This window comes from Nelumbo lutea, chromosome 1 (assembly GCF_056320005.1).
Source record: "Nelumbo lutea isolate HS-2025 chromosome 1, American lotus-T2T, whole genome shotgun sequence".
Taxonomy (NCBI): Eukaryota; Viridiplantae; Streptophyta; class Magnoliopsida; order Proteales; family Nelumbonaceae; genus Nelumbo; species Nelumbo lutea.
Genome location: NC_142684.1, coordinates 30,670,492 through 30,686,865, shown reverse-complemented (window position 1 = coordinate 30,686,865; position 16,374 = coordinate 30,670,492). Strand labels below are relative to the sequence as shown.

The following is a 16,374-nucleotide window of genomic DNA, read 5'->3' as shown; positions in this document are numbered from 1 at the left end:
TTGCAAGCTGATCTCAACTGGTTACAGTCTAAAAGAAAGAAGAGATATGAAATCTGGTTCAAATAATTTAGGTTGTATGGCATAAGACAAGTCTGCTGTAAACTATTGTTAAGCTGTATTTTGAAATTGGGAGTTCTTGTTCAGTTGACTGCAAAGATTTCTCACTTTGACAAACAGTAGGTGTGTTTTCCCCAAAAAGTAAGGTATTGTATTAATATCAAACGGAATAGACCATATACATAATACATTCATTTGTAGCTGAAAAATCCTTATGAGTTAACTTTCAAGAGCAAAGCATTCCTTTAATGTATCAGGGTCTGTTCATCCGAGCTCACATTCTTGAATGTCCGAGATTTCCTTTCTCTCCAGATACACCAGAAAACTGTCATTGGAATCAAACCCCATAGGATTCTTTATTTATTTTACCTCTTCTGCTAAAACATTTCAAATGTAAACATTCAAGGAAGGAGAGGATTGATGATGGGAAATAACCAATCCAGCCAAAAGACTAGAACCATACTACACACCTTATTTACAAACTGACAGTGCAAAACGATGTGATTAGCTGCCTATAATTCAGCAGAGCAGAAAACATAACCTGTCTGGTCCAGTACCATCCCCTATATGTTAGGTATTAAGCGTTTACCCAAGGCAGCAGCTGAAACAAAGAATTTGGCCTTTGAGGGTTTCACTATTATGCCAAAACCTAGTGGCAGGAAAGGTGTTGGGAGTTTCCCCAATCGAAGACTTGTAGGACTTTACTGAGAAGGTATAACTGTTCTCACCATTCCACCTACAGTCTTGTGAGTCCAATTGGGAAGAGTGAGGCTGCAGCAACTGAATCATTTTCATCAACTGATCTGACTCCCATAAACCCTTTTTTTTTTCTTAAAATTGGAAGCCAATTGATTACATCATTAGAGAGAGTTGCAATCCCTAACCAGCACCTCCCTATCCTGCACAGCCAAGAACAAAGCCAAAGACTTTCATCAGAGGTTTCTGCCCACGCCACTTATCCAACCAGAATTTGGTTTTGCTTCCATCTCCAATTTTCACTCTAAAACTACAGAATTATAAATAGTAGAAATTTGTAGACAAGGGTACATTTGCCTTTTAAACAATTGCTTTCTATAACTTAAACACCCATCGTAAGTACTTGGAGTTCACCATCGCAGAACCTGTTATGAAGGTGGTAATAACATGAAGTTAATCATCGCAGAACCTGTGATGGCCATGACCACTGACAGAGTGTAAGTACGATCAACACACCCGATAACTGGAATTGCAAATCCCTACTATCCCTGGATTTTAGTTTGTTAAGACTACAAAAATCTGCGGTGTCACTTATGATATCACATTGCTCCTTCCAATAGCAGCGACATCACCCTAAACACATACCCATGAAGGGTAACACTATGACAATGGTAACGAACCAAGAATGTTGCATTGTGAATGTCAAGTCGTAAAAATTGCAATGCATACCCAACCTCACATTCATGGCAAAGCCCATGCACTACCACAATCACCTAGCTGCTTGGTGCAACATCGTAAAGGTTTATTGAAATAACACTTAACTCGGCTATAACATTGCAATATTGTGACCCGAGCAACACGTGTAGCTAGGGGTGCAACTTGGGCGGGCCCAGCCCGAAATTTTACATAGACTGGGCTTGGATTTTCGGTCCTTGGGCTGGGCTCAGGCCCAAGAAGTCATGCTTTTTATTTTTTGGTCTGGGCTCGGGCTAGCCCTTGGATAGCCCGAACCCGGCCCGAGCCCGGCCCAACTATATACATATATACATATATACATATATGTGTACATATGTAAATGTTGCATACATATTTACATATAGATACATACATATTTCTATATATAACATTTGTATACATAAATATATGTATATATATTTGCGTAAATACATTTGTATATGTATAATTTTAGAGTGGGTTCATTGACTAACCCGAGCCCGGCCCAGGGCCGAGCCCAACCCGAGTGCATCAAATTATAGTGTGGGTCGGGCTTGGGTTGGGAAAATCGGGCTTGACCTCGGGCGCGGGCCTTAAGCCCAAGTTTTAGGGGCCTGGGTTGACCATAAACCCGACCCAACCCGCCCGACTTGCACCCCTACTCGTAGCGCACCCCCGTGATGCCTCACCGTTTCACCACTCGCATTACCACCTTCAAACACTTAAGCACTCCTCTGAGAGATTACACTGCATAACAACGGGCAAATTTCTAGAAGGGGGCTGTAGCTACGAATGTGCCTACATGCGGACTCTGAGAGGCAGGAATTCCCAATTGTGAGGGCTTTGCATGGACATGCGGCAAGACCCTAAGTCACTTGCTTGTTTTAGATCTAACAAACTATAACTACCTTTGTGGAGCAGGAAAATTTCCCCCTCTTCCTTGTTTCCTCTCAGATCCCGCTCTCTTCTCTCTATTAATAGGAGAGGCTTGAGGACTCCACACGACTTCATCCTATTGAGTCCTTGTGCAAGCCTTGACCCTTCAATTGTCTGCAACCTTGGTCCTTCAGTTTTTTGCAACCTTTCTCTCTCTTCTCCCTTACCTAATCCTTTCGGTCATCTGCCGTCTTAGATAGACCCCTACTATTTCCTTACCTCCCCACCTACACCCATATTATTTCAAGGTTATTTGATATTAAAAATTGGTTGATTACCAAATTTTATTAGAAGTTAACGAGAAACCCTTGTGTCTTAACTAATGGAATGTGGTAAATTTAGTGCTCTACCATCTCAAGAAACAGGAAGTTAATGAAACACCTAATTAAAGACCTTTTTATGTACAAAACCAATTTCAAAACAACTCTCTAATAAAAGAATTCAGGCAATAGGTCACATTTCAGATCTGCATCATAAAGAGATTTGGAGGACAAAAAGTACAAACTAGATTAGAATTAGTTCAAAGTTCCAAAAATGACACAAAATCCTTTAGAGCTCCCGGAAACAGTAAAACATTTTTTTTAATCTGTAAATGAATATTTTGTTGATGGTATAAAAAATATACAATGTATGTTACAACATAGAATAAGATCTTTTCTATATGTTTTCTGAGCCAGAAATTGCTTCTCACTCAGCTCCAAAGGATCAGAAATGAACCCAAACACACCTCTTGTTTTACCTTAAAGGATACCCTCCCCAAATCAGTTTCTGTTTGTTAACCCCCCTCCTGAGCTAGGTTTTCAAGGGAGTTCGCAGATTGGGGTATCTAAAAAGCTTCTGCTTCTACGTAGTTTGTCGGATGTTTTGCTTCCCTGATTTGATATCTTAGGTACCCCAATGTTAACTGCGTTAAACTTTGAAATATATTCTCCCAATCAGATTTGAGCATTTGAGTCTAATGTCATCTTGGTGCATATTTCTTGGTTGGTCCACTCTAAAGATCTCTTACTCAAGAAGGACAGACTAGGGGTGTGTCTGGTAAATCTTTGTAGAAGATCTTCAAACAACATTATATTTTGACAAACTAGTGAACTGAGAAAAACTATATTTGACAGACACAGCCAGTTTGACAACTCACTATTGTCGCTGATGCCAGTTACTTCTTACCGGTTGAGAGTTTTCTCCATACAAACCCTTTCATTTTGTTTTGTTTAGAGATGGGGCATTTGTTTAATCAATCTTCCAAAATGGGTCTTTTATCAGCTTAAAGTCAAAAACACAGGTCAGTTGAAGATCTCTTATCAAATGTCAAAAGATGTCTTGTGTATCTGCTGGTCTTCCAGCAGACCAAAGATGTTTGGCAACAGGTTTCCTAAAAAACCCTAAGTGATTTGACCAGTGATCTTTTTCCAACAGTGGTATTTGGTGGGGGTTTTTGCTTACAAAGCTAAACCTATTTCCCATTTTATGCCCTACACTTTCAATTGGCTTACTTGAGATTTGGTTTAGATAAGGCATTAGGGATTTTGAAACCCTAAAGGTGTTATGTTTTTTACAACTTCTAGAGGTTTTTTTCTTCATAATTTTAAGAAGGATAGAGGAATTTGGTCTCTTACTTCCTCTAGTTCCTTTTTTTGTGCTTTGTTCCTTAGGCCCATTAGTTTATGCTTTAAGTTAAGAGTGTTTTTAGGTTCTCACAAGTAACCGACTTACTAAGGGCATACTTGTCTTTGTACTATCTTTTATTTATGAGTATATAATCTAATGAAAGGGGTGGCCAGACCTAATTCTGAGCTTCTCCCATTCTCATCTATCTCTCTTCTCTCTCTTTCTTAGCTGAAAACTTTTCTTCTTTCTTTTACAGTTTTTATATCAAAACAGGTTGTCCAAACTTTTCTACTTGGTATCAAAGCATTTTAAAGATTTCTTGAGCTGCTCCATCATGTAGCCCTAGATCGGTTGACTACATGATAAGGTAAAGGGCTGAACGAAGACTTAAGGTAGGCCCAACTTTTGGATTTTTTGGTGAAATTGCAATCCCTTGTACCTGGTCTAGGGTTTTACACCAAAATCAGGAAGAACTGGAGAAAGGGGGAGAGTCTTGTTTTAGAATGACTCTTTCAATTTTGACCTAGGAAGTGGTACTCTAGTTTTTTTAGGGTTCGTTGAGGTTTTCTGAAGGGGGCGGTTCAAGTCCCAACCTTTTTGGAGATCTTTGGAGGGAGTCACAACCTCTTCTCTCTCTTCTCCCGCTTCCACGAAAAAAGGAATCTTTGGAGGGAGGGCCTTCTAGGTTTTAGGAGGGTGTTTAGGGTTTCTAAAGGAGATAAATACCTTTCTTTTCATCTCAAATTGATTTCCTAATCTATTCAGGGAGTTATGGAGGCCTGTGGAGTTGAAAACAAATTTACAAGAGAAATGGGATCTAGGGGAGGAGGTGTTGGAGACCCCTTCAACGCTGGAAGCATCACTATAGTCAAGTTGGATGGTACGAACTACTTTGAATGGTCACAATTTACAAAGATCATTGGTGCTCGTGGGAAATTGGGGTATGTCATTGGTGAGGAAAAGAAACCTGAAACTAACCATTCCTGGTGGGTATAGGAGAACTACATGGTGATGACTTGGTTGTGTAATTCCATGTTGCCCCATATAAGTAAGAATTTTTTGTGGGTTAACACAGCTAAGGAGATTTGGGATGGAGTACCAAAAACCTATTCACAGATGAGAATGTTGCTAGAGCCTTTCAGTTGAGAAACCAGGTGATTGCTACTAGGCAGGGAGATAAGTCTGTTGCTATTTATTTTTTAGCCCTCAAAACCTTATAGCAGGAGATAGATCATTTGGAGATTGTGGTTTGGGAAAGTAGCAAAGATGCAACAACTTATCAGAAGCTAGTAAAGAAGAATAAGGTTTTTGAGTTTTTAGCTAGACTTTAACCTCGAGTATAATATTGCACGACAACATATTCTTTCTCGAGACGGCGTAATTCTCTCTCAGTCATATGCCTTTGTGTTTGGAGAGGAGAGTAGGAGGAATGTGATGATGAGGAACCCATGCCTTGAGTAGTCAGCGATGGTTAGCACAGTTAAGCCTAAGCCAAGTGGGGACAGGGGTAGAAATGAACCGAGAAAGGAGGACAAAAGGGATCTGACCTGTAACTACTGTAAGAAACCCAAACATACCAGAGATACCTGTTTGAAGATTTACCCACACCTTGTACCGAGACGACTCAGAAATAAGAAGGGAAATGTGAATATGGCAGTGACTGGTGATTTATCAAGGCCACCTACTACAACCTCTCTGGAGTTTGTTGCATCAGCTGTAGTGAGGGCCGAATTGGAGAGATATGGGCAGTTTCTAAATCAGAAGGATACAACCATTTCCAACTCATTATCAAGTGGACAGCAAGGTGCAGGTGGATTGGAGGTAGTCATTCTACCTCATTTGCACACACAAGTAGTTCACGTGCCACTGCAAACTATGTATGCACTAATAGGTAATGGGGGACCTCCCTAGATTATAGACGTGGGAGCCTCAAAACATATGACCAACATTTCCACCATTTTCACCTCATACCACCTCTGCTTTGGCAGAGATAGAGTTTTCACAATTGATGAATCACATGTTTCCATTGTTGGGAAAGGGTCTGTCAGGATAACTGATACCATTACCCTACCTTCTGTCCTTTATGTTCCTAGACTGAGTACTAATCTTTTATTTGTTAGTAGTTTGAAAAAGAATTTGAACTATTCTATGATTTTTTCCCCTGATCATTGTGTTTTATAGGACCTGGAATCAAAGAGGACGATTGGGAGTAGTCGTGAGGTGAATGGAATCTATCTTCTTGATGTGCTTCCCAGTCATCAGAGTCATCATGTCAGCAGGAGTATTAAGTCAGAGTCGGTGGGTCAGATTATGCTTTGGCATAATCGGTTAGGACATTTGTCTTTTGCTTCTTTGTGTTTTTTGTTTCCCAAATTGTTTGTCTGTTAGTTTGTCCAATTTAGAGTGTGAGGGCTGTCAACTTGAAAAGCATTGTAAACATTCCTTTAAAGCAAGTAATAAAAGGTGTTCTTCTGTTTTTGATATTGTTCATATTGATGTGTGGGGGACATACCATGTTTCCTCTATGGGTGGTTGTCGGTATTTTCTTTTATTTATGGATGACTATTCTCAGTACTCTTGGATATATTTGATGAGATCTCGTGATGAGGTATTGTCTTTGGTTCAACAATTCCATAAAATGGTGCTGACACAGTTTGGGGTACAAGTGAAAGTGTTTAGATCAGACAATGCTAGGGAATACTTTGAAAAAAACTTGGCATCATACCTATTGGAGCATGGAGTTATCCATTAGAGCAGTTTTACATACACTCCACAACAGAATGGTGTAGTAAAAAAGAAGAATAAACATATTGTGGAAGTACCAAGAAGCATGATGTTGAGTTCTACAGTTCCTGTTCGTTTTGGGGGTGATCTAGTTCTTACAACAATGTTCTTGATTAACCAGGTGCCTTGTGTTCTTGGATATAGCACTCCGTTCAACCTTCTTTTTCATGAAGGGGAGACATTCCATGTTCTTGGTCATCACCGCTCAAAGTTGGATCCTAAGGCGAAGAAGTTTGTCTTCCTTGGGTATGTAGGAAATCAGAAGGGGTACTGTTGTTATGATCCAGTCTCCGGGAGTCGGTATTGTTACTATGAATGTCACCTTTTTTGAGTCCACACCTTTTTTTCTCGATGGGTTCTTCTCAAGGAGAGTGTTTTGGAGAAGGAAGTGAGTAATCTAAACCACTTCCTGTTCCAGCTCTTTTGTATACTCCAGTGTTTGACCTACTTATCTCACCCACTTTGCCACCTCCATTGTATTTTGTCTCTCAGTGTTTTACACGATAATGCCTACAACAACAAAGGGATGTTGATTCCACAGTAGAGGAACCCGCGTCACTCCCTATCGGCTCATCGGAGTTTCTAGGTTCGACCGACATAGACCCAGGTATGCCTCTTGTTCCACCCGATGGTTTAGTTCCTATTGATACTATTACCCTTGCTCCTAACACCATTGTAGGATGACCTTGATCTCCCTATTGCCCTTAGAAAAGGGAAGAGGAAGTGTATTGTTCATTGCATCTCATACTATCCTATAGTGGATTATCCCCTTCCTACCGGGCCTTCCTTTCCTCCCTTGACTCTGTGTTTATACCCATGAGTGTTAGTGAGGCTCTTTCCAAACCTAGTGTTTTAAAAGCGCAAGGCGTAAGGGCCATTTTGCACTTGAGGCACAAGGCGAGGCAGACAATTTAAAAAAAAAAGATAAAAATTTAAAAAATGCAAAAAATTTAGAAAAAGCAAAAAGAAAATCAAAAAATTATAAAACATAATATTAATAAAAATATAAACTTAAGTTTTAAAATAAATGTTTTAAAAAACCTATATAATATGTAAAGCATATTCAAATGAGAATTTAAAAATGAAATCAAACATATAAAACATTTTCAAGCATATAAAACCCACAATCTCTTTTTTTTTTTTTCTCAATTGCATCAAGTAGCTAATGTGACATTACATTCCTAATTCTACGAGCTGTCTTTGTGCCACGCCCCTCGAGGCAAGCCCAAGGAAGTCCATGTTAGGGTCTTAAATTCTTAGTTTTCACACAAAAAATAATAATTTTATAGTTTTAATTGCTTTTAAGAAGATATTTTATTAGGATGAATTAATGGACAACATTACAAAATAGGGGATTCTCAAAGCTTTGGTAAGGCGCACTAGGCGTGCGCCTTTTGAATGGGCTGCGCCTAGAACCTGGGCGAGGTGCCTACCCTAAAATGTGCCTAGGCACGCTTTTTAAATCACTGTCCAAACTTGAGTGGAAGATAGCTATGCAAGAGACAGCTGGATGCAGATGGGTTTATACAGTGAAGTACAAGACTGATGGGAGTATAGAAAGGTACAAGGCGAGGCTGGTTGCAAAACGGTATAGTCAAACTTATGGCATAGATTACTTGAAAACTTTTGCACCAGTGGCAAAGATGAGTTCAGTTTGGGATCTTCTATCACTAGCAGCTATATTACTCTTGGCCACTCTTCCAACTTGATGTGAAGAATGTCTCTCTCAATGGGGACTTGTAGGAGGAGGTGTATATGGACCTCTTTCAGCTGGTTTCTACAATAATGTGGAAAAAGGAATGGTATGCAGGTTGAAGAAGTCTATATGGTTTAAAGAAATCACCTAGATCTTAGTTTGATAGGTTTAGAAGTGCATTAGTTGTATTTGGCTATACTCAACTCAATCTGATCTTACTCGTTTTGTGAAGAGGAGGGGGTCATTGGTGTCAGCTTTGATAGTGTATGTGGATGACATTGTAGTCATAGGAAATGATTTGAGTGAGATTGAGACCCGAAAGAATAATCTACACGAAGAGTTTGAGATTAAGGATCTTGGGGAGTTGAAGTACTTTATGGGCATTAAAGTGGCAAGGTCCAAGCATGGGATCTTCGTCTCACAAAGGAAGTATGCTCTAGATCTACTACAAGAGACAAGAAAACTTGGGGCAAGGGCAGTTGATACACCTATTTGATCAGAACCACTGGATAAATGCTTCGAAGGGTGTACTAGTGAAGGATGTTGGATGATATCAGAGGTTAGTGGGGCGGTTGCTATACTTATGTATGACATGACCAGACATCTCTTATGCAGTGAGTGTGGTGAGTCAATACATGCATGCCCCACGAGTTCAGCATTGGGAGGCTATTGACAGGATACTTTCCTATTTAAAGGGACACCCAGGTAGAGGCATATTGTTTGCTGAACATGGACAGTTGAAGTTAGAGGCTTACACATATACTGATTGGGTAGGGTGTCTAGATGGTAGGAGATCTACGTCAGGAGTTTGTACTCTTGTTGGAGGTAATTTAGTTTCATAGAAAAGTAAGAAACAGACAGTTGTGGCAAGGCTAAGTGTAGAAGTTGAATGCAGAGCCATGGCAAATGGTGTTTCAGAGCTCCTCTAGATCCGTTCCTTGTTAGGGGAGATTGGAGTTGAGGCCGAAGAACCTATGATGCTATATTGTGACAATCAGGCAGTAATTACATGGCCCACGACCCCATTCAACATGATAGGGCGAAGCATATAGAAGTGGATAGACACTTTATAAGAGAAAGGGTGACATCTAGAGAAGTTTGCTTGCCATATGGTGCATCTAACTTGCAGCTTGCTGATGTTCTTACAAAAGGAGTTGCAAGAAACAAGCTTGAGCATGATCTGCGCAAGTTGGGAATGTGTGACATTTATTCCCAACCTGAGGGGGAGTGTTGAGTTTTGGGCTGATATAACATGTTTTTTATTTACATAGCATAGTTAGTGAGTTATTGGGCCTTAGGCCCATTAGTTTATGTTTTAAGTTAAGAGTTTTTAAGTTCTCACAAGTAACCGACTTACTAGGGGCATACTTGTCTTTGTACTCTCTTTTATTAATGAGTATATAATCTAATGAAAGGGGCGGCCAGACCTAATTCTGAGCTTCTCCCATTCTCTTCCATCTCTCTTTCTCAGCTGAAACCTTTTCTTATCTTTCTTTTCTTATTTTTTTTACAGTTTTTATATCAAAACATGTTATCCAAACTTTTCTACTTAATGCATTAATAGAAGGGCCAATTTTGTCCTATAAGATTATGGCCAATTTTTTTTTCCCTAGGTGGAAAATTTCCCACCTAGGAGATGGGTATCATTTACCCATGTAAGTGATACCTTGGAAAAGCAGTTTACTGTGGGACCCATGATTTACCGAAAAGCGAACATGGGATTGTTGGTCAAAAGGAACCACTTCCCCATTGAATAATCCCCTCTCCCATTTACTAAAAAACAAATGGAGCCTTAAAGCATTATCTTCCTTTTCAAAACTAAGTTAGGTACTTATGGTCAAAGAAACTTGGCATGGGCTAGTCCCACCTAAAATTTGGGCTTTCTGTTGGGAAGTATTGAAATGCTCCATAAGAGAAGATGGGACCTACTTGGTAGTTGTCTCCCCACATATGTTTCTCTTTCAATGCAAGCGGGTAAGCTACTTATGACCTACTAATTTCCTGCTTTTATGTCACTTTTATTTGCAAAAGGTTGCCTTTGTTTGATTGCAGGTGGGATCGAACAGCCAATATTGAAAGTCTTTTCAGACCCTCCATCAAACTACCAAAGAAGAGAGGAATAGTAATGTGGAAATGCACAAGGGTAGTGTGCTGTGGGCAATTTGGGAAGAGAGGAATGCTAGAATTTTCAATGACAAGGCATGTCTAGAGGAAGCAATCATGGACAACATTGTGGTTAAGGTTTTCAATGATCAAAACTTTAGATATCCCTTCTTCATAGAAAACATTCATGGAAGGTGGCAGCATGTGGTTTACTCATTAACAGCAAGACCTCCATGGTTGCAATGGAGTCCTTTAGCTCATATATGTGTAAGCTGAACTTTGATGGATCAGCTTGAGTAATCCAGGAACACTGGGCATTGGTGGAGAAATTGTTGATACCATCCATCTCTCTAGGCCTGATAGGTAATGGAAAGCCACAAGAGCTGAAGCTGGTGCAGCTTTATAAGGTTTGAGGTTGTCCAAAATACTCAAGAAATTTAGTAGTGGAGGGAGACTCTAAAGTGGTACTGGGATGGCTGAGAGGATTCTTGACAGTGAGGTCGGCCAGAAATAAGAGAAGGAGAAGAGAAGAGAAGAGAAGAAGAAGAGAGAAAGGAGAGAAGAAGAGGAGATTGGCAATGGAACAGTGCTGGCGGCGCCAGCTTTATTATATTATATAGGGCGGCAGAAATAAGGAGGGAAAAGACCATTGTGCCCCTGCTGTAAGTGAGTACAATAACAGACATAACAGAAATAAAAAATGCCTTAACTAGCCAAACAGACCCTAACACAAATAACTAAATTATCTCAACACTCCCCCTCAAGTTGGAGCATAGATGTCAATCATGCCCAACTTGTCACACAGATCATTGTGCCGCACATGATGAAGACCTTTGGTGAAGATATCTGCAAATTGTTCTTCTGAGTTGACATATGGAGTACACACTTCTCCATTTTCAAATTTCTCTCTAATAAAGTGCCTGTGCAGGACTGGATTAGCAGCAATATTGATGGCAGCTTTATTGTCACAGTAGAGTGACACAGGATTGCTCACTGCAAAACCCAGTTCACCTAACAGATTTCTTATCCACATGATTTCAGCAACCCCATGAGACATCGCTCTATATTCTACTTCAGCACTAGATCTAGCCACCACACTTTGTTTTTTACTTCTCCATGTGACCAGGTTTCCTCCTACAAAGGCATAATACCCACTGGTAGACTTTCGGTCATCGACTGCTCCTGCCCAATTAGCATCAATATATACTTCCACCTTTAAGTGACCATGTTTTTGGAACAACAAACCATCTCCGGGAAACTTCTTGAGGTATCTAAGGATCCTCTCTGCAGGTTCAAAGTGAGTTGTCCTAGGGTTGTGCATGAACTGACTAAGGACACCCACTGCATAAGTAATATCAAGCCTAGTCATAGACAAATACAAGAGTCTCCCTACAAGTCTCTGGAACTTTTTCACATCTTTCAAAAATTCTCCCTGTCTGTCTCCTAGATGATGATTAGATTCAATTGGTGAGTCAATTGGTTTTACCCCCAACTTGCATGTATCTTCTAGTAGACCAAGCACACATTTCCGTTGGGAAATAAAGATGCCCTTGTGAGAGCGAGCAACTTCAATTTCAAGGAAATAACGTAAAGGGCCTAGATTTTTCACCTCAAATTTAGTGGCTAAGAATTTTTTTAGTCTCCGTATTTCAGCCTCCCAATCTCCTGTGATCACTATGTCATCCACGTACACAATAAGAGCTGCAATTTTCCCTTCACCTCTTTTCACAAATAGAGTGTGATCTGGCTGGCATTGTTTGAACCCCATCTGTTGGATTGCTAAATGGAACTTACTAAACCAAGCCCGAGGTGATTGTTTCAACCCATATAAAGATTTTTTTAACCTGTACACCTTTTGTTCATTGCCTTTGGCATAGAAACCTGGAGGTTGGGTCATGTACACCTCCTCTTCCAAGTCACCATTCAAGAAAGCATTTTTGATGTCCAATTGGTGAAGTTCCCAGTCAAGATTTACTGCCAATGAAAGAAGGATTTTGATAGAGTTCATCTTGGCCACTAGAGCAAAAGTCTCTGCATAGTCCACTCCATATACTTATGTAAAGTCTCTTGCCACCAGTCTAGCCTTGTACCTTTCAACAGTTCCATCAGCCTTGTGTTTCATTGTGAACACCCACTTGCAACCCACTGGTATCTTCCCTTCAGGAAGGTCCACCAACTCCCAAGTGCCATTTTTGTGTAATGCATCAATTTCTTCCTGCATTGCATCTGTTCATTCAGGTTTAGATAAAGCTTCTGCCGCATTCTTAGGAGCGGGGACACTGTCCACAGAGGAATGCACGGAATGAAGGTGAAACATGATCATAAGACACAAAATTAGAGATAGGATGATTAGTGGTACAAGATCTAACACCCTTTCTCTTAGCAATAAGAATATCAAGATCATTGATGACAGGTGAATCAACATTTAGAGGAACAATCATATCAATAGGAGCAAGTGTACTTGGCTGATGAGACGGATCTGCCTCTGGTGAATCCGATGATGTTGGTTGCATAGTGTTAGGTTCCACGACTCTTGAACTCTGTTGACTTTTATGGCGACGATGAAAAACCCGGAATGGAGGAGGATCGGATAAATGAGGTAGTTGAGTTTGAGTCGCCTGTTTCTCCTCAACCCTACTCTCCCCCTGAGGAGAAACCGAGAAGAAAGGTTGATTCTCAAAGAAGGATACATCAATGGAGACATAGTACTTGCAAGAGGTAGGACCATAACAGCGATACCCCTTTTGAGATAAGGGGTAACCAAGGAAAACACAAGGAATAGCCCGAGGATCAAGCTTACCTCGAGTAGGGGACAAGTTATGGACAAAGCAACGACACCCAAAAACTCGCATCGGAATGGTGGACAACGGAGCTGTAGGAAACAGAAGTTGATGTGGGGCCTTATACTCTAGCAACCGAGACGGCATACGGTTGATGATGTATGTAGCACACAAAACGACATCCATCCAAAAACGTTTTGGCACATTCATATGAATTAATAAGCCACGAGCCACTTCAAGAAGGTGACGGTTCTTTCGTTCAGCAACACCATTTTGTTGGGGTGTCCTGGCACAAGAGCTTCGTTGAAGTGACCCACTCGAAGCAAAAAACTCTGTGAGATCACTATGGAAGTATTCATTCGCTTTGTCTGACCGGAAGATATGGATTTCAGTTTGGAACTGAGTGAACACCATGCGTTGAAAGTCTTTTACAATTTTCGGCACTTCATCTAGAGATCACATAGGGTAAACCCAAGTGTATCTAGAGTAATCATCGATCAAGGTAATGAAGTACTTATATCCAGCCTCGGTGGGTAGAGTAACAGGGCCCCAAACATCAGAATAAACTATGAAATGGAAATTCAGATCTTTTATTTCTCAAAGGTAAAGAACTTCTACATTGTTTACTCAATTGACATGTCTGACACTGTAACTGACTCATTGACAAGGACTCAAACAACTTTGGAAACACAACTTTTAATGACTCAAAAGAAAGATGACCTAGACGACTATGCCATAAATAGGCTTGACTCTCACTTGACAAACTCATGGACTTTGTAGCCACAAGTTCAGTTTTATTCTCCAACACGCAGAGACCATCCCCAATGCTCCCTCTACTAATCGTCTTCCCCAAGGCCAAATCCTGAAACACACATGAAGACGGAAAAAAAGTGACTGAACAGTTCAAGGAATGAGTTATACTACTAATGAACAACAAATTAATAGGTAATTTCGGAACCTGCAGTACATTAGAAAGGGTAAGGCCGAATGGGAGAGGTATGGTACCTTGGCCAGCTATGGTAGAGAAAGAACCATCAGCTAGTCTGGCCTTATCTCTCCCAGAGAGGAGGTTATATGTTTGAAATAAATTTGACTTACCGGTCATGTGGTTTGAGGATCCGGAGTCAATAATCCAAGGAGAATCAGTAGTATGAGATGACACATGGAAGGCAGTGGCAGCGTTACCTGATGTAGACGCGAAAGAGGTAGAGGGAGTAGGACTAGAATCCATATGGCAGGACGTCCTACCATACAATTCCAAATGGTCACGAAAGGAGTTGATAATTTCTTCCTTAAGGTCAGAACTGGGATGCCTCTCCTAAGTTACCAATGGACTAGTCTCTGTCGACGCCAAATTAGCTGAGTTATACTTCTTCTGATTCTGCTGGCTTGGTTTCTTGCCCTGATCAGGTGTTGACTTCTTACCCAAATCCTGTGCCCATTTAGGTTTTCCATGGAGATCCCAACATGTATCTCTCGTGTCTCGTGTCTTCTGGTAGTGAGCGCACCAAAGTTTGCTCTTATCATCTGTTCTTTTCTGAGAGTTACTTTTCTTAAAAGCACCTCCGACATTTGAATCTGAATTTCCTCAGACAGCTAGGGCAACTGACTCCCCCTCTACACAATTCATCACACTTCTTCTACTCTCTTCTGATTGCACTAAGGCATACACCTCCTGAACTGATGGCAAGTCTTTACTACCCAAGATCTGCACTCGGATGGACTCATATGAAGGATTCAGCCCTATGAGAAAGGCAAAGACCCGCTGCTGAGATACAAGTGACTTATATGCCTTTGCATCTTCATCACACTTCCAATTTACATTCTGGTAGTAATCAAGTTCTTTCCATATCGATGTCAAACTGGAATAGTACATTGAGAGACTCCTCTCCCTCTGTTTGCAAGTAGAGGATTCAGCTTGCAGTTGGTATATCTTGGCGTAATGTCTCTACTCTGAATAGGTGGACTTTGCTTGTTCCCATATCTCACAAGCAGTTTCAGCCCACATAAAAGTCTTCCTTACCTGTGGCTGCATGGAAACTAAGAGTCACGACATCACCATACTATTCTCTTGGTTCCACCTATCATATTCAGCACTTCCGTACTTCGGTTCCTTCACTCTCCCATTGATATATCCTATATTCCCCCTAGCAGTGATGTAGAGTTTTATTCCCCTAGACCATTCAAGGTAGTTCAGACCATCAAAGGGAATAACAGCCATGGGGAAACTCATATCCATGCCCCCACTCACTCCATTGTGGCTCCCTGGAATCTCTGAAGTGGCAGAATTCTCAGACGACATGGTCAAAACAGACAATCAGTCCCAAACCCCGGACTTAGGATCCCTCCTTACTCAAAAAAAAAAAAAATGCTCCACACACGTACTCAGTCCACACCCACACACTTGGGTTTGAAAACAGTCTGAGCACAAATAGTACCAATTTCAGGACAAAAAAAAGGCAAGATTCGGCAGATTTCGGACCTGTACGGTTTTGACAGTCCCAACCTACCAGCCTTCCAGAATGTCTAAGAACATTAATCAGAATGAGAGATCCTTAACACTTATAATCAAGCCAAAAAATTGAGATAACAGGTCATCCTTGACCTACAGTCACCTTAACACAGGAACAGAATTACACGATCCCAAAACACAAGAGGTATAAACCTCACAAAGGTCTGACAGCATTCAGCAGCCCAGATTCATTTGGTTTTTTCACTTGGTACACGACCAAGGAGGGTAACGAAGAGAAAAAGGAAGGACTGTTCCAGTTGTAGATCTGTTTTCTTCGGCCCAGATACAGATATCTGTTCTGCCCAGATTCATCTCTCTATTCTGCCCAGATTCAGCAAGTTGGAGAAGGAAGGAAGCTTGTTCGATCTGTTCTCTCAGTCAGTATTCCTGCTCTGATTCCATCTTGACAGTGAGGCCGGCCAGAAATAAGAGAAGGAGAAGAGAAGAAGAAGAGAGAAAGGAGAGAAGAGAAGAGATTGGCAATGGAA

The 16,374-nt window shown here is 40.8% G+C and overlaps 1 protein-coding gene across 3 annotated transcripts in view; it reads left to right on the top strand.

The window, feature by feature from the left end:
- Positions 1-16,374, top strand: part of LOC148874143 (syntaxin-52-like) — a 35,595-nt gene that overhangs the window by 15,791 nt on the left and 3,430 nt on the right. The gene's annotated exons all lie outside the window — the stretch shown is intronic.